The following is a 23,122-nucleotide window of genomic DNA, read 5'->3' on the forward strand; positions in this document are numbered from 1 at the left end:
CTGGGGATTTCTGTACTGGCTTCCTTCCTTGAAACCTGTATTCCCTCTCTTCAAAGCCCCTTGCTGTGTTATGCTATGCCTCGTCTGCAGGGAGCAAATATTCTATGTGCTCCCTACGTCTAAAGCCTACTGCTGCATCAAACATGTGCTTCATAAATGCCTTTCTGTCCCATGATTCACTTCAATTAGTTTTATTTAAATATTTAATGACGTAAAAAGTGGTGTAAGGGGCCGGGCGCGGTGGCTCACTCCTGTAATCCCAGCAGTTTGGGAGGCCGAGGCGGGCGGATCACGAGGTCAGGAGATCGAGACCATCCTGGCTAACACGGTGAAACCCTGTCTCTACTAAAAATACAAAAAATTAGCTGGGCAAGGTGGCAGGTGCCTGTAGTCCCAGCTACGCGGGAGGCTGAGGCAGGAGAATGGTGCGAACCCCGGGGGGCGGAGCCTGCAGTGAGCCTAGATTGCGCCACTGCACTCCAGCCTGGGTGAAAGAGCAAGACTCTGTCTCAAAAAAAAAAAAAAAAAAAGGGGGGGTGTAAGTACCTCCTTAGGGAATCTTGGTAAAGTACAGGGATGTAATCAAATGGTTTGCAAATTGTACTTATTTATTTATAACTCTAATTTTTTTGTTATGAAAAATATGCCATGGCACTTTTTATTTTCTTTAATCAGAAAAATAACCCCTGTGCTTCTGGGGTGGAGGCCCCATGTGGGCACCAGAGGAAGGGGCCTGGGTGAGCAGGGAATGAGGGGGCCCAGGGCCCAGAGCAGATGTGTATACCTTGTGATAGTATTCACAATATACTAGCAGGATATTACTACTAATGTCACCGTGTGTGTACACCTTCTGATATTATTGGTAATATCCTGGGAGGATGTTACTCCTAACGTCACAGCGGTGTACACCCTGTGCTATTATTAGTACTATTCTAGGGGGGGTTTACTTTTAAAATCACAGGGAGTGTCAACCCTGGGATCTTATTCGTAATATCCTAGGAAGGTGTTACTCGTAATGTCACATGGGGTGTACACCCTGGGATATTATTTCAAATATCCTAAAGGGATGTTATCTTAATGTCATAGGGTGTGTACACCCCTTGATATTATTCGCAATATCCTAAGGAGATATTATTTTAAAAATCACAGTGGGTGTGCACACATGGTGTACATCCTGTGATATTATTCACAATATCTGAGGGAGGTATAACTTTTAATATCACTGTGGGTGCACACACTGTGATATTATTCGTCAATATCGTAGAAGTATATTATTCCTATTGTCACAGGGGTCTAACATCCTGTGAAATTATTTCTACTCATCCAGGGGCATGATTACCCTAAAGTCGCAGGGTGTGTACACCCTGTGATATTATTTGCAATATTCTAGGGAGATGTTACTCCTAATGTCACAAATGTGTGCACGCTGTGATATTATTCACAATCTACTAGCTGGATATTGTTACTAATGTCACAATGCGTGTACACCTTGTGATATTATTTGTAATATCCTAAGGGAATGTTACTCCTATTGTCTCAGGGGGTGTGCTTTCGGTGCTATGATTCGTAGTATCCCAGGGGGATGTTACTCCTCCCATACAAATTGTGTACACTTTGTTATATCATTCGTAATATCCCACAGTGATGTTACTCCTCATGTACATCCTGTGATGTTATTCTTCACATTCTAGAAAGATGTTAACTCCTAATATCACAGAGGGTGTACAATCTGTGAAGTTATTCATAATCGTTTCGGGGGATGTTATTCCTAACGTCACACGTGGTGTTCAAACCGTGATATTATTTGTAAAGTTTTTTTGGATATGTTACTCCTAATATCACAGGGGCTGTGCACCCTGTCATATTATTCGTAATATCCTAAAGAAATGTTAGCACTGGTGTCACAGGCGGTGTACACCGTGTGGTATTATTCCCAATATTGTAGGGTGATGTTACTCCTAATGTCACGGAAGGTGTTCACACTCTGATAATACTCGCAATACCCTAAAGGGATGTTACTATGGATGTCACAATGCAGGTACACGATCTGCTATTATTTCTTAGATCCTCGGGCGATGTGACTTCTAATGTCACAGGGGGTGTACATTTTGCGATATTATACGTAATATTTTAGAAAGATGTTACTCCTAATGTCACAGAGGGTGTACATTCTGTAAAGTTATTCATAATAGTTTTGGGGTTTGCTACTCCTAATGTCAGCTGTGGTGTACAAACAGTGATATTATTCCTAATATTTTATGGAAGTGTTACTCCTAATATCGCAGGGGCTGTACACCTTGTAATATTATTCATCATATCCTAAGGAAATGTTCCCTCTAATGTCACAGGGGGTGTACACCATATGATATGGTTCCCAGTATTGTAGGGGGATGCTACTCCTAGTATCACAGGGAGTATTCACACTGTGATAATATTCGTAATATCCTAAATGGATGTTACTGCTAATGTCACAAGACATGTGCATCCTCTGTATTTGTTCCTTATATCCTCAGGAGAGGTTACTCCTACTGTCACACGGGGTGTACTCCCTGTGATATTATTCATAATATCCTAGGTGGATGTTACTCCTCGTGTCACAGGGGCTGTGCGTCTTGTGATATTATTCACAATATCCTAGAAAGATGTTACTCCTCAGGTCACAGGGGATGTACACCCTGTGATATTATTCGTACTATCCCAGGGGACGGTACTCCAAATGTCACAGAAGGTGTACACTCTGTGATATTACTCGTATTGTGTCAGGAAAATGTACTCCTAATGCCACAGGGCATGTGCACCATGTGTGCACAGCCCCCGTGATGTTGTTTGTAATATTCTGGAGGGATGTTAATCCTAATATTCCATATGGTGTTAACCATGTGCGAACACCTTTGTGATATCATTCCTAACATACTAGAAGGATGTAACTCTTAACATCACATGGGGTATACGCCATGTTTGTAGGGAGATGCTACTCCTAATTTTACATGATGCATACATTATATGTGTACTCCCCCTCTGATGTTTTTCATAATATTCTAGGGGAATGTTGCTGCTAATGTCACAGGGAGAGTACACCATGTGTATGCAACCCTGGTAATATTATTTCTAAAATCTTGGGGTGATGCTGCTCCTAATGTCACCTGGAGTGTCCACCATGTGGGTACACCTTCTGTGATATTATTTGTAAATCACAGAAAAAGATTACGCCTAATGTAACAGGGTGTGCACACCGTGTGCGTCAACCGCCTTTGATATTATTCATAGTATACTAGGGGGATGATGACTTTTAATGTCACAAAGGGTGTACAAAATGTCACAGGGTGGGTATGCCTTATGATATTATCCCCGATATCCAGAAGGATGTTACTCCTGAGGTCACAGGGGTGTACACCCTTCGATACTATTTGTAGACTTATAGGGAGATATTACTGTAAATCTCACGGTGGGTGTACACTCACTGTGATGTTATTTGTAGTATCTCAGAGATATTACAGAGTTATCACTCTCTGTGTTATATTAGAGAGTTATATCTCTCTAAGACAGTACAAATAATACCGCAGTGGGTACACCTCATGTGTGTACAACCTGTGATATTATTTGTAATATCCAAGGTAAACATCACATCTATTATCACAGAGAGTGTACTCCCTTTGATATGTCTCATACTATCATAGTTAGATATTGCTTCTAATATCACAGTGGGTGTACACCTTATATCCTAGGGAGATATCTCTCCGAATATCACAGTGTGTGTACACCTTGTGATATTATTCATAACGTCCTAGAAGAATGTTACTCCTAATATGGCAGAGGGTGTACACCCAGTGATATTCTTCGTAATATCCTAGGGAGATGTTACTCCTAATGTCACTCGGGGTGTACATCCATGATATTATTCGTAATATTCTAGGGGGATGTTACTTTAAAAGTCACAGGGGGTGTACCCCCTGTGATGTCGTTCGTAACATCCTAAGAAGATGTTACTCTTAATGTCACATGGGGTGTACACCCTGTGATATTACTCAGAATATCTTATGGGAATGCTACTCCTAATGTCACAGGCTGTGTACACCCTGTGATATTATTCGGAATATCCACAGAGATGTTACTTTTGATGTCACAGACGGGGTCCACACTTTGATATTTTTTGTCATATCTTAGGGAGATATTACTTCAAATATCACAGTGGGTGTACACTCACTGTGATGTTATTCGCAATACCCTATGGAGATATAACTTTTAATATCACAGTAGGTTTATACACTATTTGTGTACACTTTCTTAGAGTTTAAAGGCTTGTGGACAGATGTTTTGAATAAACTAAGCTTTTTAATATATATAAAAAAGGCAATTTAAAACTGGTATTTATTCTTTAATATATTTTTCTGTAGCCAATTTAAGTATTTAAGAAGCTGTCAGTGTTTTTAAGCTTAAGGAGGTCAGGGTCCATACCTTATGTCAACTGGACAGATTGTATAGTGTCCAAAGTACCTGTGCATAACCTGGGAAGACAAAGGAGGTGGCTCCAGGCTGCCCTGCAGAGTGCCTGGTATTAATCTGAAAACAAACTGTGCCTCTGCTCATTGCCAAGCAAACGCTGACTTCACTGCTGCCTGTTGTCTTCATTAGAAACTCTGCCTCAGAACAAATACTCTAATAAATATGCTTGTTATATTTTATTATCTATTCTAGAGATCATCTTTTTATGTTTTTAACTTAGCCACATTTGATGTCCTTAGATGCCTTAAACAGGCCCACCAGGCCTTCAGTTAAATCAACAAACCATTAGGCTGAGAAACTATGTCAAAATGGGCACAACTAGCAGGCTATTAATAAATCTAGACACTTAAGAATTTTAGCCTTGACAGAGATACTCCAGTGGGAAATAAACTTAAAATATTCTAGCCCAAAGAAGCCCCCAGCAATGACTCAGTCCAAATACCATGAAATATATACTGTATTTCAGATCTTCCTGGGCTCTGCAGGAATTTGAATTAATCATCTTTTAGACTCATCCTGGGTCAGGAGGAAAGACATTCATTGCTTTGTTAACTATTGGGGAATTTTTTTTCCCTAGCCTGTATTGGAGAAAGAAGGAATATTTGTTGAGGGACTCTTTTTTTTTTTTTTTGAGATAGGGTCTTGCTCTGTCATCCAGGCTGGAGTCCAGTGGTGTGATCACGGCTCACTGCAACTGCAGTCTCGACCTCGCAGGCTCAAGCAATCCACCTGCCTCAGCCTCCTGAGTAGCTGGGACTAGAGGCATGGGCCACCACACCCGGCTAATTTTTGTGTTTGTTGTGGAGATGGTGTGTCGCCATGTTGCCCAGGGTGGTCTCGAACTCCTGGACTCAAGCGATCCACCTGCCTTGGCCTCCCAAAGTGCTGGGATTACAGGAATGAGCCACTGCACCCAGCCGTGTTGAGGGACTCTTGAAGGTAATTTGCAGATTTCCTGCACACCCTAATGGGCACTGAGCCCCCAGAAAAGCGAGGAATTCTAGAGAATGCCTCCTTGCACTGCAGGGGAGGTTCGGCAACCTCTGTGCTCTCATCCATTCAGGGAATGCATGCTCCCATGGCAGGCCTGGCTCTACACACAGTACGATGTTGTCCCTCCCTGCAGGGAGCTTACAGTCTGGAGAGGAAGATAATTAAGCAAGTAGAGTAAAATGAAAGTGAATTTTCACGGAGTAAATTGTTTCCTCCTCACCTCCAGAGGCCCAGCATGGTGTGCCCCCGCCTTCTGAACTCACTTTCTATCACACTGCCCCGTCTACTTTGCTGCAGCCACAGAGGCTGCCGTCTTGCTGCTCCTCGAATGGGCCAACCTTGCTCCTGACTCAGGGCCTTGCACTTGCTGTGCTGCCCACCTGGAGCTCTCTTTCCCCGGGCCATGGACACCTCTGAGGCTTCCTCACAGCACTAAAGATGCACCCTCTCACCTTCCTTGATTCACGCACCCGCTCACTGGCATTTTCTCTTTATAATTACTCCTTTGTGACCTGCTCATGTTCTTAACAGCGCGTGCCAGCATTTGAAATGAGGCCAGATGCTGATTGCTACCAGCATCCCCATCAGAATGTAAGCACCCTGCAGGCAGGGCCCTCAGCTGTCCTGTCTACTGCAGTTTCCCCAGAACAATGCCTGGCACTGATCAATATAGGTGTGCAGTAAAGACTTGTTGATAAGTAAGTGTAATACTAGAAGCACACGGTGTTCAGGGAACGCATTCTGGAGTGACTAGGGTAGGCTTCCCAGAGAAAGTGACATTTGTGGGAGTTTCCAGGATTTGGAGAAGAAGAGAGTCACTGAGGAGGGGGAGGCAGAGAAAGCATGAAGGGCTGGCTGCAGAAATCGTGTCTGAGGGCTGCACCAGCAATCTCGATGATCGCAAAATATCGGCATAAGGCGAGAGGTGAGAAAGAGCCCCTGCCTCTGGCCTCTGGCACAGTATCTGCTGAGCTCTTAGAATAAGCTTGCTTCCAGCGGAGCTGCCCCTCAACCACCCTCGAGAGAAGACAACTGGAGGGACACGCGTTGCCGCATGGCGCCACCTTGTGACCAGAGCCCTTGGAAGCAGGCGCGTGTGTCTATGGGGTCTGTCTGGCTGGACACCTCCCTCCTCTGATTCTCTGATGGTCTCTTCCCCTGGTCAAACAAACAAACAATACTGTAGCAAAGTGGATCCTTTGGGAAAACCCCTCCTCAGTCTTGGCATTTGTAAGGATTGTATCTTGTTTAAAGGTGGGCTCTGCTGGACAATCATAATCACAGCATATACCTATGGAGGGTATGTGCTATCCTATGCTCTGGGGATACTTTGCTCATTCATTCACTTAATCCTCACAGTACTGCAACTGTCAGCATCTCCATTTCACACAAGAGGAAGGTGAGGTCTGGAATGCTAACTAACGCCAGGCTGCAGGGCTAGTAAGTGGCAGAGCAGGACTCACACCCAGGCCGCTGGCTCCACATCCGTGCTCCCCACCGTGGCCCAGTGCCACACTAAGGGCAAGAGAGGGCTGGTCCTGGGCAGCTAAGGGAGACGTGAAGCAGCCAACAGTGCAGGAGGGAACAAACACCTCCACTGTGATCATCTCCCCCAGCCCATGCTGTCCCCCGAAGACCCAGAGCCAACGGGGCTGCCAATCAAGTCAGAAAAACTCCACGGCGGAGGACAGTGCAGGGAGCAGCCCCGAACCTCCTGAGTGTCTCAGGGCACCGTGCCAGGGAGTGTCGCTGTGCCAGGGGGTGTCACTGTGCCAGGCTCACCCTGCTCCAAGCCTGTGCTGAGAGCCCAAACGCTGCTGGGCCTGAGCGTGCGGCTGCGTCCTCAGCCTTGTTCACCATTTATGGTATCTGAGCCTGTCCGGTCTTTACAGCCCAGTACATCCCCTGCACTGGGAGGGGGTTCTCTCACGCAGGCCTCTTCTCAGAGCAAATCCAAACTTCCTTGGCAGAGTTTTTGCCTGGGACCTCTCTGTGCCTTTTTTTTTTCGGATGGGTGGTGATCCTTCAGGCCCCAGCCCCCACAGGCCCGGGCGTCAGGAGGATGGCCCTAAAGAGTTCTTGATCCTTTGCCTGGGACTCCCACCTCCGAGGTACTATTAGCTCAGCTGGGTCACTCTAATCCAATCTAAACACAGGCAAGCCAGGACAGACATTGGATTAGTGCTTGGCTGCAGCTGTGGAGGGAGTATCGGAAAACAGAGGGCTGAGCCACGCGGCCCTACGTGTAGTATTCTGACTCTTGCTGCCCCTTACTCGACTCTGGGGTTGGCCACGCTGGCCTCCAAGAAGAGCCCCCAGGTGAGTCCTGCTCCCTGGCCCTCAGAGACAAGGCTCTGAGCAGTTCAGGTTTCCTCTGAAGTCTCATTATCACAATTTCCTGAGCTCCCCACCTGGCTCCCAGGGAGTCATGAAGTTAGAACTATGAGGATAAATGAGTAAGTTTGTAAACCAGAATCTGGCTGGCAAATTCCCAGAGGCCAGAGCTGGGCTCTGAGCCCAGTGTGGTGGGTTTCCTGGAAGGAAGGGGTGGACCAGTTTCCCGATAACGACTCCATGCTGAGGCATCTCTTCCGTTAGAGCACCCAGGGAGCATGCTCACTCCCAGCAGAGAGCTTCACGGGGCCAGCGTCAGCCACATTCTCCATCAGTGCCAGTTCCTTCATCCCTAAGGGACTGACATTGCCCAGCCCACAGTGGCCAGTCTTTGCCTTTGGGCCAGGGGACGTGCCCTCTGAAAAAGGTCAGGGCATAAGAATGAGAGCAGACTTGAAAGTCACAGGCTGTGGGCTCCAGGGTCCAGCTTTGCAGACTAGTGTGATGTGCTTAGGCAAGTTACATTCACTTCCTGAGACTTCAGAGCCTTCTGTCTGAAATCAGGACAGCATCCTTGTCCCCTAGGCTACTGAGGTCTCGGTGAGAGAATACGGGTGAGGTGAAAGTATTTAACACAGTAAGCCACAAATGTTTCTTCCCCTTTCCTTTTCTGTGAAACTTCCTCCTGCAGCCTCCCAGACAGTGGCTACTCATACAATACGGAGGGGTTCCTGACAGGCCTGAGCCCTGGGGAATGGAGAGATGTATTCTCCCGCTTGTCTGATGGGAGACCAGTCACACTGCACTCAGTGCTAGCACCAGAGGACCCAGTCATGCACAGGAGCAGGGGGCATAGGCTCAGGGTGAGGGTGGGATCAGGCTTACCTGAAAGCCCTGGACCTGAGAAGCACTTCCGTGGGAACTGTCACCAGACGTGCTGATACCACAGCCCAGACAGATCTGTCTTGAGTCTGTGGCTCCCTGCAGTTCCTGGGGACTAAGTGCTTGGCTGATGAATGGATGACCATGATAATCAGATTACTGGAGACCAGGCTGCTGATGTGTAAAAACAAGCCTGGGCCCGTGAGTAGAAGGGGGGCAGAAAGGGGACAACCTGTGACCCTCTGGAAGCCTCAGTATGCACACTGTGACCCAGGGTCCCCCAGCATGTAAGGGGTCACTGGTGAGGCCACTGACTGCTCAGGGAATATGTGAGTGCTCTCCCAAGTCTTTTTGTAGTGTGTGAGGTTTTCTTCTGACCAGATCTGGAGCTTCTGGAGCTAAGGGAGCCCTCATCTCTTTCTCCCATATCTTTCCATGGCCCCAGTGGAGTGAGGGGGTGAGGAAAAGGCCACCCCTGATGGCAGACCCTTGTCGCTGTGAACTCCTGGAGGTCATCTCCCTCACTTCCTACCTGCAGGTGCAGCACTTTTTAAGGACCCTCTCCTCTGTCCCTAAGAGGATGCAGCAGCCACTCCTCTGTCACGGCACCTGCCGCTGCCAATGGTGTGGAGTAGTGCCATGTGCACCTCTGCTCCCTGGATTGTCACTCATGATACCATTTTCTACAAATGTGCCCTTCCTCCAAAGCAGAAGTGTCTGCAGGAAAGGTGCTTCTACCCAGGTGCCCAGAGGCTCCTACCATGGACGGTGACTTGGGCGCTGCAGGACACCTGCCCCAAGGCATTCTCAGCCAGGCAGGTGTAGGTGCCATGGTCCTCCAGCAGGGCATCCTGGATGTGGCGCTCAGCCATGCTGGCCTTGCAGGTGGAGTGAGCATACTGGATGGACTGCCCTGTGCAAGAAGCACAGGAAGGCTCAGGCCAGGTGGCACTGGCAGAAAGGGCGGGAGCCCTGTCCTCAGCAGGGCTGCTGTCATGACGCTGAGACTTGCCATGCTTGCTCAGATCCATTGAGGGCTAACGATGTGTCATGCACATCTCCAGCCAGCCTGGGCTCTGATATCCACCTGGGGCCTGATGCCTACCTTGGGCATGATGTCCATCTAGTGCCTGGTGTCCACTTGGGACCTGGGTATTGACCTGGGCCCTAGGTGTCCACTTTAGGTCTGACGTCCTTTTATCACCCTGGGCCCTGATGTCCACCTGGGGACTGGGTATCCACCTGGGGCCTGATGTCCACCTTGTGTCAGATGTCCATCTGGAGCTTGATTCTACCTGGGACCTTATGTCTACCTCAGGACTGGTATACACCTTGGGCCTGGTGTCCACCTGGGGCCTGAAGTACATCTGGAGACTAGTATGAACACGGGGCCTCGTGTCAACCTGGAGCGTGAGTGTCAACCGAGGGCTTGATGTTCACCTACAGTCCAGTGTCCTCCTTGGGCCTGATGTCAAATTGGGCCTGGGTATTTACCTGGGGCATGGTTGTCCACTTGAAGTCTAAAGTTGACCACCTAGTTCATGGTGTCAGCCTGGGGCTGGTGTTCACCTGAAGCCTGATGTTCACCTGGGGCCTGCAGTCCACCTGGGGCCTGTTGTCCACCAGAGTCCTGGCGTCTGCCTTGAGCCTGATGGCCCCTGGCAACAGGGTATCCACCTTGGCCTGATGTCAAACTTGGGGATAGGTATCCACTCAGGAATTAGTATTGACCCGGGGCCCGATATCTACCTAGGACCAGATGTTCAGATGGGGACTGGAGTTCTCTTGGGTCTGGTGTGTACCCGGGGCCTGGCATCATCCTGGGGCTTGAGGTGCCTCTTGGGATGTCCACCTGGGGCAAATGTCCACTTGGTGCCTGATGTCTACCTGGGGCTTGGTGTTCACCTGAGTCCTGATATTCACCTGGGGCCTGGGTGTCCATGTGGAACCTGATGTGTAGCTGGGGCCTGGGCTTCCTTCTGGGGCTGGGTATCAACCTGGGGCCTGATGTTCACCAGGTGCCTAGGTATCTAACTGGGGCCTGGGGCCCATCTAGGGCCTGATGTACACCTGGGGCCTAGGCATCCACCTGGGGCCTGATATTCTTCTGGGACTTGAAGTTCACCTGGGTCCTTGTGTCCACCTACAGCCTGATGTCCAACTAGGGCCTAGTGTTCACTTGGGGCCTGATGTAATGCGGAGCTTAGGTATTCACCTGGGGCCTGGTTTCCACTTGGGATCTGATATCCACCCAGAGTCTGGTGTTCACCTGGGACCTTGTGTTCCCCTGAATCATGGGTGTTTACTTGGGGCCTGATGTCTACTGGAGTCCAGCATCTACCTGGGGCCTGATGTTCACCTGGGGCCTGGGTGTCCACCTGGATCCTGGTGTCAGCTGGGGACCTGGGTATTTACCTGATACCCGAGTGTAAACCTGTGGTCCATGGACCAGGGGAATATGGAAATTCAGAGGATGGGGCATAGTGACAGGCATCCATGGCTCTGACCATGGATGGAAAGCTGTCACTCTGAAATGTCTGGCTACTTGTGTGGCTCAAAATCATCATTTACAGCATCTTTTTGATGAATCCAACCATTCTGTACTGAAACTTTATTTCTCTGCTTGTTAGGTCTCTAAACCACGCTAGTGGCTGACATTCTTCACTGCAACCCGAGAGCCACCACCTTCTCCCCAAGTGTCTCCCATGCGCGCACAACAGGTGGCCCTTGCCGAGGGATTGTTCCTGCTGTCACCGCTGCTCACTGAGAAGCCAAAAGGAGGGAAGTCTAGAAGTAACAGAGAGCTCCACCAGCAGGTAGGGAGAGAGAAAAAGGACCTTCAGGACTATGCTTTAACAAGGTCCATGGGCATTATCCCTTGGGCTTTCCTGCAGGGTGTTGGAGATTGGCTGGTTTACAGAAAACGCGTGTGAAGATAAACTTATTTCCACGACTCTGGTATTGACCATTAGGTTTTATCATGGTCAGCAGTTGTGGAGAGTGTCGGGTTTGGGGTCAGTGGGATGAACACCAAACAGGGTATATGGCAAAGAACCACAGAGGTGGACAAAGTTGTAACTAGCCAAAAAGAGATGAGGCACAACTGGATTTCAAACAACTTATGCCAGGCCTGAAAATGGAAGCCAAAGCAGCAACCATATTAAACACATTTATGACACCAATTGAAACAGATGTGATGGCTATTTCCATGTTCACTGATAATTATTACATTTAGGAAAAATTTAGTGGAGATAGCTTTTCACAGAATGAGTCCTCTGAAACTTTACCAAAAAGTATACAGAAGATAGAGTATTTATATAAAAGGGCCAGTTCTCATTGAAAGGAAAGCTCTGCCATGGAATGGATTTTCTTTAGTGGGTTTATATGAGCTGCAGGCGGTCATCTAGAGCTATGTTGAATTATGAGGTTATTAATGGTATTGAGGGAAAAAGCAAGTAATCAGCAGTAGAGTTTAATAGCTCTTTAAAAATGCCCTTGGCCTGGCACAGTGGCACATGCCTGTAATTCCACACTTTGGGAGGCCGAGGTGGGTGGATCACCTGAGGTCAGCAGTTCGAGACCAGCCTGGAGAACATGACAAAACCCCGTCTCTACTAAAAATACAAAAAAATTAGCTGGGCGTGGTGGCTGGCACCGGTAATCCCAGCTACTCAAGACGCCGGGGCAGGAGAATCGCTTGAACCTGGGAGACGGAGGTTGCAATGAGCTGGGATCACACCATTGCACTCCAGCCTGGGCAACAACAGTGAGACTCCAGCACAAAAAAAAAAGAAAAAAAAATGCCCTTGACTTCAATGAACTGTTTCAAATGTATTTAAAAAAAATTCTCTACTTTTTTTTATTTTTTAAGTTTTTTATTTTTAATCTTTGTGGATACACAGTAGGTATATATATTTATGGGGGACATGAGATGTTTTGATACAGACATGCAATGTGGGATGTGTATATGTGTATGTATATGTATATACACAGTTGGCCCTCCACATCCATGGTTTCTGTATCCATAGATTCAACTAACCTTGGGTTGAAACTATTTGGGAAAAAAGGATGGCTGTAACTGTGCTGAACATGTAAAGACTTTCTATTGTTATTATTTCCTATACAATACAATATAACTGTAACTTACCGTTTACTTAGTATTATGTATTATTGGTAATCTAGAGATGATTGAAAGTTACAGGATGATGTGTATAGGTTACATCAAATACTACACCATTTGATATAAGACAACCTCTACCTCCCAGGATCAAGCAATTCCCCTGCCTCAGCCTCCCACCATTCCCTACGCCCTGGTGTGGGTGAAGGCAACCAACAAGGGAGGAGGGTGACACCCACTGGGGGCCGCGTTGCATAGGCCGCCTCTGTGTGTGGGTGCCCTGCCACCCTGGCCTGGATGCCTGGCCCTTCGATTCTGAGATTAGCTGGGATTACAGGCATGCGCCACCGTGCCCAGCTAATTTTTTGTATTTTTAGTAGAGATGGGGTTTCACCATGCTGGCCAGGCTGGTCTCAAACTCCTGACCTTGTGATCAGCCCCCCTGGGCCTCCCAAAGTGCTGAGATTACAGGCATGAGCCACCGCGCCTGGCCAACCTCGTCTTTCTTCTGTGGATAAATCCTTCTCACTCTCTTTCTAGGCTTTCTACCAAATAGAGCAAACCGATTCCTCTTTCCAGTTACTCCAAGTACTCTTGCCTTCATTTGCATGTTTTATTTTCATTATAATTACATTAGCATTAAAACAGGCATCTTATTTTCAGTACAGCCAGAAATGGTGCACGCACTTTTTCTGTTACTGAGATGTCAATTCTATTCTATGTTTTTGGCTCATTTCATTTCTGTGACTACAAAAATATAAACATTCAACAGTTTCTACCTTCTTATTGTGCCTGTTTATCCTCATGGTTTTATTGATTCATACATGTTTTCCTGAACGCAACGACTTCTCAGATTCTGTTTCTACTAAGAAATATGATACCGTGAACGCCTTCAATACAAAGAGTCCCTCTTCTAATCAGTCCTGCACACTCAGCTTATCAAATACTTTGTGACTCACAGATAGATACACAATCTTGAAGACTCTACGGAGTTTGAAGACAGTGGATATCCTGAGCTTTATTCCCTGCTACTGGCATTATAAATGCTAGTGGGCACCAGAGTGAATCCACAGAGGAGTACTGAAGAGTCCCCAAAAACCCATGACAGGGACTTTTAACCAATTTATCCTTTTTAAAGGGCTTTACTACCTAACAGATCTTCTTATCCAACTCATCTATAATTAACACTGCCCCCAAATTACTTTCCTATAAGGTTATGCATTTCCCATCAGTGATCTATTTTGTAAACCAACAACATTTATAGATGTTAAGCAAGTAATTGAAAACTCACGGCCAGGTGTGGTGGCTTACACCTGTAATCCCAGCACTTCAGGAGGCCAAGACAGGCGAATCACTTGAGGCCAGGAGTTCGAGACCAACCTGGCCAACATGGTGAAACCCCATCTCTACTAAAAATACAAAAAGTAGCCAGGCATGGTAGCACACACCTGTAATCCCAGCTACTCAGGAGGCTGAGGCAGGAGAATCGCTTGAACCCTCGAGGCAGAGGTTGCAGTGAGCTGAGATCGCACCACTGCACTCTAGCCTGGGCAACAGAGTGAAACTCTGTCTCAAAAAGAAAAGAAAAGAAAAGAAAACTCACAATGCTTTAGGTCAGGTTCTTTGCATTAAAAATTCAAAACATGAGCAGAAAATGATATATATTTGTTCAAATAGAAGCAGTCATAAAATAATTAAATATGTTATCATTGCATAATCTGCTCAAAGGGTACATCTGTCTGAGTTCTAATAACATTCAAAGTGCCAAATTTTAAGATCCCCCACAGGTCCTTTGTAATTTTCTTTGAAGATAGAATATTTTTTAAAAATTATTTTATGAAAACGACTAAAATTATGATATGAAAGCATATGGTATATATTATATTAAGGAAACAAGCTTGTTCCAGGCTTTGGATGCAGATTTACTCTGAGTCTCCCAGCAAGCAACAACAGAGGGTCGCAAACAGCAGTGTTTTATTTTAGGCTCAGCCGTGGTGCAGCCCCCTTGAGGTAATGCTCTGAATGTTGACAGGCAACGTTACCTCTTTGGGTGGCTTAGAAACTGCCACAAGATGTCCATCATGCCACATTCCGTGATGCCCAGGGTCCCAGCAGTGAGATGCCAGTGGCTAATCTCTGAGTCACTGAGCTCCTTCGGCCTGCTCTCTTCACACTTGTTTCTATATTTTATCTGCTCAGAGCTGGATTTGCTTTATGATTTTGGTGATGTGTGAAGAAAATCAGTGTAACAGATGGAAAGAATTCAAGCCATTTTTTTACCAAATGCCACATTTCTGCCAAATATGTATTTTGTTTCTTGTAGTAAAATCCCCAACATGTCATTTTTCAGCGTGTCAGGTAAGCCTTGTCACTTGTTTAAGTAATATCAGGTGTACTACTTCCTTGCAGAGGAGAAAGGGCCTCCACGTTTGGTTTTTTACGTTCACAACAACATGGTTCATGGCATACAACAAATGGAAAGAAACAGTTCTTTAGAGCAAAGCCGGAGGCAGAGGCCACAGCCTTGCTTGAGCTTCTACGATTAGAGACATGACTGAGGCCGGGAGCGGTGGCTCACGCCTGTAATCCCAGTACTTTGGGAGGCCGAGGCGGGCGATCACGAGGTCAGGAGATTGAGACCATTCTGGCTAACACGGTGAAACCCCGTCTGTACTAAAAATACAAAAAATTAGCCGGGTGTGGTGGTGGGCACTTGTAGTCTCAGCTACTCGGGAGGCTGAGGCAGGAGAAGGGTGTGAACCCAGGAGGCGGAGCTTGTAGTGAGCAGAGATCGCACCACTGCACTCCAGCCTGGGCAACAGAGCAAGACTCCATCTCAAAAAAAAAAGAGACACGATTGAGACCCTGACATTGGCAGCAGCTGCAGGTGATGCAAGGAGCCAGTACTGAGCTTGAAGCAGACCCTCAACTCCGGTCCTGACTCTGCCAGCCTGTTTTTACTCCAGGTCACCAACAGCTTCTCATAGCCTGAGTTGCTGCAATAGTAAAATCAAAATAAGGCAGACCTCAAAGGATTTAATTAGGACTAAGTGAGATTATGAATATAAACTTGTTGGTATGCTAAAAAGCATCTTATAAGGGGTTGTGATGCTCCTGTTATGAGTTGTAAATTTTTTTGCCAATTTCATCTACTTAAAGTTAGTAATTAAGTCACTGGTATCATGTGGATTTAAAATTTTTCACATATTTTTGTGTCTGACTTCATGCCAAAAGTCCAAATAAAGAGTATTTAGCTAATAATCTGGATAGCATAGCAAACACACATACCATTAGATTATAGACAAAATAGCTATACTTCTGAGAGAGTTTTAAAATTGCTGTTTACCATTATGGAAACTGAGATGAAGAAAGTCTTTGTAAACTGTACCTTGTAAGCTCAGCAATCTAGTAGCTAAGTTATCAAATACCAAAGTTATGTAGAATGTTAAAACAACAATTCTCATTGAAAATCTAAGCACAAATGGTTTGGAGTCATCATCCAAATAAGTAGTCATCATTGTCTCTCTATACACGTATTTATGTATACATATACTAGTAAGACAGAAAGAGCTACAACTATATATAGAAAGAAATGAGATAATATGTTCTGTAAAAATATGAATACATACACCTATGTACTGTACATATATATAGTTACACATACATATGTATTGCATATATATGATACATATACAGGTATATTGTGTATACATACACATACACATCTTCATGAGACCAATGCCAGGTCTCTATCCCAGAACAATTATGTTGGAATATATAGGGTGACTGCAGCACTCATGCATAGTAAAAGCTCCCGGGTGATCTTAACCAGGGCTGAGAACCACTGCTTTACCTCTGCATCTGAAAGTCCTCTGAGTAGCTCATATTCTGTATACACTTAAGTTACACTGGCCCATATGTGTCTATTCAGACTAGAATGACAATACTTATGGCAATATGAAAAGTCTTCATCTGATAAACTAATTCACTGAACTTTTCATTGCCTCCTAGGAAGGGACAACAGACATCAATTACCTCCTGGTTTCCACTGTGGTGGGTGGAGATACAGTATACCTTATGATGCCAACAAATGGTGTGATGGAGGGCCTTTCCTCTTTTACCCAGTCTCTAAGTTGCTTTTCATCTTTCTCATAGCCACATACTAGACCTCTCCAAGTCTGGACTGACAATTTTATTTTTAGGTATTTATTTGTAGTTCTTGAGACTCTAAGCCCTCATCATTTTCCACGGCTACTCCTGAAATTCTAACCTTCTTAGTGGTCCTAGAGTCCAAGGGAGCCTTCGTGAGTTACGACTCCCCACACCTGTCTCTTCTCTGGGACTGTGTAAGCTTTGGTGGTCTGGAAGATAGTGAGGAGGTCTATGTTGCAGCTGAATTGAGCAGGGGGCAGGAGACAGGAGACATAAAGAGAGAAGAGAGAGACTGTTTATTCCCAAGTAAATGCCACAGCATTGGCTCGTTAAAATTTCCACTCCCCTTATATTTTAGAAGATTTAGAAATACTAATAAATGCTCATTCCCATGGAGTTCTCACATTAATGGAAAACTCAAAATGAAATATTGATTGGATATATGCTAACATGTTGGTGGTCATCACACAGATTTCAAACTAAAAAGTACTGTTTTGATTTCAAATTACTGACCAGAGTTTCTCGCCTTTTATACTTAGAATAAATGTATCATAGGCAAACGGTTTTTGTGTCTAAATGGCACTTGTGCGGCTTCCCACATGCTAGGTTTTGTGCTAGGCACAGCCCCCAGTGGCAAAATACCCTTCTGAGACTCTGCTAAACACAGAGAATAAAACCGATTGCCGGGGGTGAAAATAATCAAAAACTTTTTGCCATGTATCCAGAGTCCCAGCAGACAAGTCATACTTAAATTAGGGAAACAAAAGAGAAGAAATGATCAGTTGTTGATTACGGTGAAAACATGTACATCATCTGAGAAAACCTGAAGCTTTATTTCAGGATCTGTTTGGGCGTAAGAACGTCTCATTTCAAAACAAAGAATTGTCTACAGATATAAAATAGGCCACCCTAAAACAGGCATGGTGGCCTGGCGTGGAGGCTCACATCTGTAATCCCAGTGTGTCCCGAATTGGTGGGTTCTTGATTTCACTGACTTCAAGAATGAAGCCTCGGACCCTGGCCGGGAGTGTTACAGTTCTTAAAAGCAGCGTGTCCGGAGTTTGTTCCTTCTGATGTTCCAATGTGTTCGGAGTTTTTTCGTTTTGGGTAGGTTCCTGGTCCCTCTGGCTCAGGAGTGAAGCTGCAGACCTTTGCAGTGAGTGTTACAGGTCATAAAGACAGTGCAGACCCAAAGAATAAATTTATCGCAAACACCGAAAGAACTAAGCTTCCATGCCCGGGAAAACGACCCCAACTGTTTGGGGCTGCTATCTCGGGCAGCCTGCTTTTATTTCCTTATCTGACCCCACCCATATCCTGCTGATTGGCCCATTTTACAGAGAGCTGATTGGTCTGATTTACAGAGAGCTGATTGGTCCATTTTGACAGGGTGCTGATTGGTGTGTTTACAATCCCTGAGCTAGACACAAAAGTTCTCCAAGTCCTTGCTAGATTAGCTAGACACAGAGCACTGATTGGTGCATTTACAAACCTTGAGGTAGACACAGAGTGCTGATTGGTGTATCTACAATCCTTTAGCTAGAGATAAAGGTTATCCAAGTCCCCACCAGATTAGCTAGATACAGAGTGCTGATTGTTGTGTTCACAAACGTTGAGCTAGACACAGAGTGCTGACTGGTGTATTTACAAACCTTGAGCTAGACACAGAGTGCTGATTGGTGTATTTACAATCCCTTAGCTAGACATAAAGGTTTCCCAAGTCCCCACCAGATTAGCTAGATACAGAGTGCTGATTGGTGCATTCACAAACCTTGAGCTAGACACAGAGTGCTGATTGGTGGCTCTATGATCCCTTAGCTAGATATAAAGGTTTTCCAAGTCCCCTCTAGACTCAGGAGCCCAGCTGGCTTCACCTAGGGATCCCGCGCCACGGCCGTAGGCAGAGCTGCCCGCCAGTCCCACGCTGTGCACCGGCACTCCTCAGCCCGGCAGTTGATGGGACCTGGTGCAGCAGAGCAGGGGGCGGTGCCCATGGGGGAAGCTTGGGCCATGCAGGAGCCCACGGCGGTGGGGAGGCTCGGGCGTGGCGGGCTGCAGGTCCCGAGCCCTGCCCCGCGAGGAGGCAGCTGAGCCCGGCAAGAATTCGAGTACAGAGCCGTCGGGCCAGCACTGCTGGGGGACCTCGCGCACCCTCTGCAGCTGCTGGCCCGGGTGCTAAGCCTCTCACTGCCTGGGGCCGGCGGTGCCAGCCAGTCGCTCCAAGTGCGGGCCTGCCAAACCCACGCCCACCCGGAACTCCCGCGAGCACTATGCGCAACCCCTGTTCCCGCCCGCGCCTCTCCCTCTACACCTACCCGCAAGCAGAGGGAGCCGGCTTCGGCCTCGGCCAGCCCAAAGAGGGCGCCCACAGTGCAGTGGCGGGCCAAAGAGCTCCTCGAGCGCGGACAGAGTGGGCGCCAGCGAGGCCGAGGAGGCACGGAGAGCGAGCGAGGGCTGCCAGCATGCTGTCACCTCTCACCAGCACTTTGGGAGGCCAAGGCAGACGGATCATGAGGTCAGGAGATCGAGACCATGCTGGCTAACATGGTGAAACCCCATCTGTACGAAAAATACAAAAATTAACCGGATGTAGTGGCGCACGCCTGTAGTCTCAGCTACTCAGGAGGCTGAGGCAGGAGAATCGCTTGAACCCGGGAGGCAGAGGCTGCAGTGAGCCGAGATTGTGCCAGTGCACTCCAGTCTGGGTGACAGAACGAGACTTCCTCTCAAAAACAAAAGGCATGGTTCCTGCATAAATGTGTGAAATCATGTGACTGATGGTGATAAGATTCTGGCAACATGTTTGTGTCTGATAGACACCACCACTCATCCCCTGATTTTGGCATCTGACAAATCTCAGCCTCCCTCACACTGGTCGCTCATGTCCTCAGTTACCTGAGTGGCACTTTCCCCAAAGCCCAAATGCAGCCATTTCGGGTACCGATTTTCATCCTGGGGTCCAATTTGCAAAATAAGAGATTTCTTCATTTTAAAAAAAACAAGCAAGGAAAACAGAGTCATATCAGGGAAAATATGATTTTAAATTTGTTGTAAATGGACTTGAAAAGGCTCCTTTGAATTAGGCAGGCTTTTGTGAAAAGCCCTAACATTCACATAGTTGAAGGATTTAGCTGTGCATGACAATATATGAGAATAAAACCTTAGCAGACTGTGTTCACTAACATTGTTTGTAAATAGCACACTTTTACAAAGTATTAGTGTATCGTTACTTAATCTATCTACATTTGTACAAAGTAAAGCTTTCCCCTTACCCTATTGCGTATATGAATCCTCATGAAGAATTTTTTTTACATAACTATGTATATGGTCTTCCCTTCTCATCTAAAAGAGTTTTTCACGATGGACTGTGAACTTCCCTCACCTCCAATTATCATCAGATTGATGTGTGTTGTCATCTTCACTGTTCTGGCTCAAATCAAAAAGTTTTATGCCAGAAACAAAAAGAGTAGGAGACATGAGGGCATATGATTTGGCTAAAAGATCTGAAAAACCTCACCATATAATAAACAAAACATTTCAAAATCTTCACTGAGTCTATAGATTGTTTTGTTTAATTATCTTTATTGTCTTTATTTTTGTATTTAGGAACATTTGTATTTTTTTTGTTGTTTTCTTCTTGTCCATTTGTTTAAGTTCCTTGTAAATTCTGGGTATTAGACCATTGAAAAATTATAGTTTCTTTTGCTGTGCAGAAGCTCTTTCGTTTAATTAGGTCCCATTTGTCAATTTTTGCCTTTGTTGCAATTGCTTTTGGCATTTTCATGATGAGATCTTTGCCAGTTTCTATGTCCAAAATGGTATTTCCTGGGTTATCTACCAGAGGTTTTTTAGTGTTAGGTTTTACATTTAGGTCTTTAATCCATCTTGAGTTGATTTTTGTGCATGGTTTAAGGAAGGGGTCCAATTTCAATCCTCTGTGTACCGCAAGCCACTATCCTGGCACAATTTATTGAATAGGGGGTCCTTTCCCAATTTATTCAATAGGGAATCCTTTCCCTATTTCCCTGTTTCTGTGAAACAGCTATGAAATATGCTGTTTATATCACTAAATAGCACCTGTATTTTGATTCAAAAGGTTCCAAACACACTTTTCATAGAGTCTAAGAAAGGACATTTCTGAGCCCATCGAGCCAATATAGGAACATACAAATATCTAGCCATCAAAATTAAAAACAGGAAATCTTTAAGAAAACTTTGTGATGTGGTGTTTCGTATCACTGAATGGAACTTGTGTTTTCATTACAAAGAATCCAAACTCATGTTTTGTAGAAACCGAAAAATGACATTTCAGAGAATTCTAGACCTATTTAAGAAAATACGAATATCCAGGCTAGGGCCGGGCGCAGTCGCTCGTGCCTGTAATCCCAGCACTTTGGGAGGCTGAGGAGGGCGGATCACAAGGTCAGGAGATCGATACCATCCTGGCTAATATGGTGAAACCCCATCTCTACTAAAAATACAAAAAAATTAGCTGGGCGTGGTGACAGGCGCCTGTAGTCCCAGCTACTCAGGAGGCTGATCAGGAGAATGGCATGAACCCAGGAGGTGGAGCTTGCAGTGAGCCGAGATAGCGCCATTGCACTCCAGCCTGAGTGACAGAGCAAGACTCCGCCTCAAAAAAAAAAGAAAATACTAATATCCAGGCCTAAGAGTTATAAACAAGCTCTGTGAATATATGCTTTGTGATGTGCTCTTTCCTGTCACTGAGTGGAAGCAGTGTTTTGTTTCAACAGGTTCTAAACACACGTTCTATAGAATCTAAGAAATGACATTTCTGAGCTCATTGCACCATTATAGGGGCATACAAATATCCAGCCCTAAAAAGTAAAAAGAAGCTATCTGTGAAAAAGCTTTGTGATGCTGTGTTTTATATCACTGAATGGAACATGTGTTTTGATTGAACAGGTTCCAAAAACACTTTTTCTGAAATCTAAGAAGTGACATTTCTGAGCCCATTGAGCACTTATAGGAACATAGAATATCAAGCTCTAAAAAGTAAAAGGAAGATATCTGTGAAAGAGCTTTGTGATGTGCTGTTTTATATCACTGAATTGAAAGGGTGTTTTGATCAACGTGTTTGAAACACAGTTTTTGTGTTATCTGCGAAGAGACATTCCTGAGCCCATTGAGCTCTTAAAGGAATATACAAATGTCCAGCCCTAAAAACTAAAAACAAGCCATCTGTGAAAACCCTTGTGATGTGCTTTTTTATATCACCAAATAGATCTTGTGTTTTTGTTACAAAGGATCCAAAGGCTTGTTTTGTAGAATCCAAGAAATGACATTTCAGAGCGCTTTAGACCTATATGTGAATATATGCTTATCCAGTCCTAAGTACTCCAAACAAGCTCTGTGCGAATATGGTTTGTGATGTGCTGTTTTCTATCACTGAGTGGAGCCTATGTTTTGATTCAACAGGTTCTAAACACACGTTCTGTAGAATATATGAAATGACATTTCTGAGCCCTTATAGAACATAAAAATATCCAGCACTAAATATTAAAAAGAAGTTATCTGTGAAAGAGCTTTGTGATGTTATGTTTTATATCACTGAATGGAACATGTGTTTCATTCAACAGGTTCCAGAAACACTTTTTGCAGAATCTAAGAAGGGACATTTCTGAGCCCATTGAGCTCTTGTAGAAGCTTACAAATATCCAGCCCTAAAAAGCAAAAAGAATTTCTCTGTGAAAGAACTTTGTGATGTGCTGTCATATATCACTGGATACAGCCTGTGTTTTCATTACAAAGGATCCAAACATGTTTTCTAGAATCCAGAAAATGACATTTCAGAGGTTTTTAGGCCTGTATAGAAAATACGAATATCCAGCCTTAAAAATTACGAACAAGCTCTGTGCGAACATGCTTTGCAATGTGCTGTTTCCTATGACTGATTGGAACCTCTGTTTTGATTCAACAGGTTTTTAACCCACATTCTGTGGAATCTCAGAAGTGACATTTCTGAGCCCATTGAGCCCTCATTGGAACATACACATATTTAGCCCTCAAAACTAAAAACAAGCAATCTGTGAAAAACCTTTATGATATGCTGCTTTATATCACTGAATGGAACATGTGTTTTCATTACAAAAGATCCAAACTTCTGTTTTGTAGAATGCA

General features: G+C 45.3%; 1 protein-coding gene across 1 annotated transcript in view; it reads left to right on the forward strand.

Moving 5' to 3' along the window:
• The window catches only part of OSBPL11 (oxysterol binding protein like 11), a 187,775-nt gene that overhangs the window by 39,413 nt on the left and 125,240 nt on the right, over window positions 1-23,122 (forward strand). Inside the window, exon 2 of the mRNA XM_032149933.2 lies at window positions 11,343-11,528. The gene's annotated coding sequence lies outside the window, so the exon portion shown is untranslated. The remainder of the gene's footprint in view (window positions 1-11,342; window positions 11,529-23,122) is intronic.

Source organism: Hylobates moloch, unplaced genomic scaffold (assembly GCF_009828535.3).
Source record: "Hylobates moloch isolate HMO894 unplaced genomic scaffold, HMol_V3 SCAFFOLD_4, whole genome shotgun sequence".
In the NCBI taxonomy this organism is placed as follows: Eukaryota; Metazoa; Chordata; class Mammalia; order Primates; family Hylobatidae; genus Hylobates; species Hylobates moloch.